The sequence below is a fragment of the Perognathus longimembris genome, chromosome 12 (assembly GCF_023159225.1).
Source record: "Perognathus longimembris pacificus isolate PPM17 chromosome 12, ASM2315922v1, whole genome shotgun sequence".
Classification (NCBI taxonomy): domain Eukaryota; kingdom Metazoa; phylum Chordata; class Mammalia; order Rodentia; family Heteromyidae; genus Perognathus; species Perognathus longimembris.
The window spans coordinates 49,565,685-49,569,960 of NC_063172.1; positions in this window are offsets into that span (position 1 = coordinate 49,565,685).

Consider the following 4,276-nt stretch of genomic DNA (forward strand, 5'->3'; position numbering starts at 1 on the left):
ATTGGACTTTACCTTGTTATATGACCTAACTTGTCAGGTTTCTTGGCATATGGAAAGATTGAATAGTCCTACTTACATGAAATTCTAAAAAGGACTATTAAAGAACTTTGCAGATTGTATCAGATACCATGAAATTTTTAAGTTTTCTAATATTTAGCCATATATTATTCATGTAAATGCAAATTGTTAGCCTTGAGGTAAAATAATTAAATGGATTTTGGGGTTGGTTATCTAGTGGACAAGAATTAAGTGCATGTTCAGGTGAAAATGAATCTGTTCATTTTAGTTGATACCATTTTCTTTTGAATATTCAGAAATACAAATTGTTCATTTTATTGATGGAAATGGAAATTCAGCTTGAGGATTTGAATAGGGTGGATGTATATATTTTATAAACTCAAATTGCAAAAATATGTAACTACTTTTTAAATAGAATATAAATGTTAAAACCGACAAATCTATGTTATATATTTTTAAATATGTGTATCAAACTTTTGTTAGTTGAATATAGGTTACTTTGTGTGCTTTATGAATTCATAACTTTTAATAATAAAGCAGTTGTCATTTGATTTTTTTTCCCTGTATATTTGAATACTAATTGGATAGGCACTAGACTTTAAAACTGTATAGTGGTTTTCTCTTTAGGCAATCAAGTATGGTCTTTGAAGGATTTTGGAAACACATTTGTTTCTTGAATGAATGCAGTAGAATGAAGATAAATGCTTACTTAAGAGATCATCTTAAGTATGGCTAATGAACTTTTTTAATTGGCTGTTTATGCACTAAGTAAGTCATGGGAAAGCAAGGAGGCATGTGTCCATAAACTCAGCTACTTAGGAGACTTGAGATGGGAGAATCAAAAATTCATGCCACTTTGGGCAATTTACTGAAATCCTGTCTAAAAATACAATTTTTTAAGGGTTGGGAGCTGGGCAGCAGCGGCTCACACCTGTAATCCTAGCTACTCAGAATGCTAAGATCTGAGGATCATGGTTCAAAAGACCAGCCTAGGCAAGAAAGTCCATGAGACTCTTACTTATCTCCAGTTATCTACCCCAAGAGCCAGAAGTGGAGCATTGGCTCAACATGGTAGAGCACTAGCCTTGAGCAAAACAATAAAAAAGGACAGTGCTCAAGCCCTGATTCAGGTTGGGAGCCATATGCTTGTGGCTCACATTTATGATCCTAGCTACTCAGGAGGTTGAAGTCTTGAGGATTGCAGTTTGAAGCCAGCCCCAGTAGTCGTCTTGTGACTCGTGTCCAATAAGTATCCATACAAGGCTGGAAGTGGAGTTCTAGCTCAAGTGGTAAAGCATCAGCCTTGAGCAAAAGATGCTCAAGGACAGTGCCCAGGCCTTGAGTTCAAGCCCCAGGACTGGCAAACACAAAAACAAAGGTTTGGGGATATGGCTCAGTGGAAGTATGAAACCTTGATCTCCAGGACCATGATAAACACACAAGTCCTTATCAAAGACTAGAATTTTCAGAACTTGAGGTCACACAATAAGGGAGTACCATAAAAAACTTTCAGATGCTTTTCTGAGTGTACATTAAATGAGTAGTTCTTGAAGCTACAATAAAAAATAAAAAGGAGATATCACTACGTTTGTTATTCCAGAAACAAATATGTTCTACTAGGTTTTCTTTTCCACAGGGCATCTGCCTTGTCCTAGGAGCACTTTAGCTTACTTTGGGCAGTCATAACAAAACCTATTATACTTTAATGGGCTTTTTCTGGAGATCTAAACAACTTTCTTTGCACTTTAGTGTACCTCTGATTCTATGAAAGGATTTCTACCTCCCATAGTTAGTACATGTTTAAGAGTCTGCGTTTTTTCCCCTCTTAATACTTTTTATATTAATGTAACAGAATTAAACAGCTGAATTGAAAGAAGTGACACAACTTCAGGCCTTAGTATTTTCTCACAATTTGGGGGGAGCAGGAGGAGTAGGTCAGTTGCTAGTACTGATGTTTGAATTCAGGGCATTGTACTCTTACTCAGCATTCTTGCTCACCTCTGGTGTTCTACCACTTCAACAAAGTGTCCATCCTGGTTTTATTTTTCCCGACAGAAGATGTAATCAAGTGGACTTTTCTGTTTGGGCTTCCTGAACCCAGATCCTGGGTCTCAGTCTTAAAATGAGCTAATTTTATGAGTCTGTTTAGAAAATACTGTTGAAACAACTTTTTTTTTTTTCTTTTTTGGTCAGTCTTGGGGCTTGAATTCTAGGCCTGGCCGCTGTCGCTGAGCTCATTTTCTCAAGGCTAGTGCTCTGCCACTTTGAACCACAGCTCCACTTCCAGTTTTCTGGTAGTTAGTTGAAGAGTCTCACAGACTTTCCTGCCTGGGCTGGCTTTGAACTGCAATTGTCAGATCTCAAGCCTCCTCAGTAGCTAGGATTATGGGCATGAGCCACTGGTGCCTGGTGCTGAAATTTCTCTCTAGTATCTTTTGCCAGTACAGCCTTTCACTGCCAGGTCCTGGGGTTCACAGGTTGCTTTCTGGCCATCCATAAGCCTTCCATACATAATAATGCAAGACTTCATTGTACTTGCTAATGTTGTGTGTGTAGAATGTTCATCTCCTTTTTCACTTGGAAGCTGTGTTCATATGTACTTGAGACTCGGATGTGATAAGATCATCCTGTCCTTCCCCTCTCCTACAATTGTAGGACCCCTCTGGGAATAGGTATAGCATCACAATTATTCTGTATCCCCAGCACACTGTAGCAAGCATATAGGCTTGTAATGAAAGTCTACTGAATCAACTTTGTACTTTCTAGCTTTTTCAAAGAAATGTTATCCAGGTGCTAGCTATTTTGATCCCCAGTAAGTTGGAGAAAATTGCTTTTAAATAAATCAATAATCATTGTTCAATAGAGGACATACTGGATTATGATGGGTCCAATGTGTCCAATGTTGTTCTGGTTGGAAAAGAGACACAGAACACCGTGTGACAATAGGGTGACACCCCCACAGGCCCACCAATGGTAAGGGTTATTCTACTGGTGATTACCAGGGAAGCCTTTGGAGAGAGGCTTCTACAGACATCCTGACCTTGGATTTGCAGTCTCCAGAACTGTGAGCTCATGAAATTCTAGTTTTTAGCCAAACATGTAGGCTACTTATAAAGACCCTCAACTCTTTTTTTCCTTTTAAAGATGAGCATATATTAGTTGTACAAGGTAAATTTCATTGTGATATTTCCACACATGTATTCTGATCAACCTTATTCGTCTTCCCCTTAAAAACAATTTAAACGGGCTGGGGATATGGCCTAGTGTCAAGAGTGCTTGCCTCGTATACATGAGGCCCTGGGTTCGATTCCCCAGCACCACATATATAGAAAATGGCCAGAAGTGGCGCTGTGGCTCAAGTGGCAGAGTGCTAGCCTTGAGCAAGAAGAAGCCAGGGACAGTGCTCAGGCCCTGAGTCCAAGCCCCAGGACTGGCCAAAAAAAAAAACAAAAAAACAATTTAAACAGGGTTTCTTTTCATGCATGCAAACAACTATTTAGATTATCCTCATTCATCTTAATTAGCCCTTCCTACCTCCCAACAGAGCCTATTTTACTTTCCTGGCCCTCATTACACCAGAGGGTTTCATTGTGTAGTTCCAGGTGTGGAAATGTTATATTTTGCTCAGAATAGCTCTCTTTCTGAATTCCTTCCCCCCCCCCCCCCAACCCTACAGTGTTTGTTGTTTGTCCTGGGGCTTGGACTCAGGGCCTGGGCACTGTCCCTGGCTTTTTTTTGCTCAAGGCTAGCACTCTTGAGCCACTGGGCCACTTCCAGCTTTTTTGTTTATGTGGTGCTGAGGAATCAAACCCAGGGCTTGGTGTATGCTAGGCAAGCACTCTGCCACTAAGCCACATTCGCAGCCCCTGATTTATAGCTTTTTATTGAGATTGTGTCATCTTCATATATAGTTTCAAAGTCCCAAAGTCATGATCATCTAGCATGTCCAGTTAATTGAATACTTCATATATCTATTGGCCATCTGTGTTTCTTATGAGAACTGTTGGTTCAGTTTGCTTACCCACTTACTAGTGGGGATTTTTCTTCTGCTGTTTGTATTCTTTTTAGCTCTTTGTATATTCTGGAAATCTTTTATCTGTTGAATAGCTGGTAAAGATTTTCTCCCATTCCTTGGGTGGTCTCAGTTATGGTCATTGGTTTGTTTTTATTATTTTTTATTGCTGTACAAAACCACATTTTTTTTAGCCTGATGCCAGTGGTTCTGCAATCCTAGCTACTCAAAAGACTGAGATCTGAG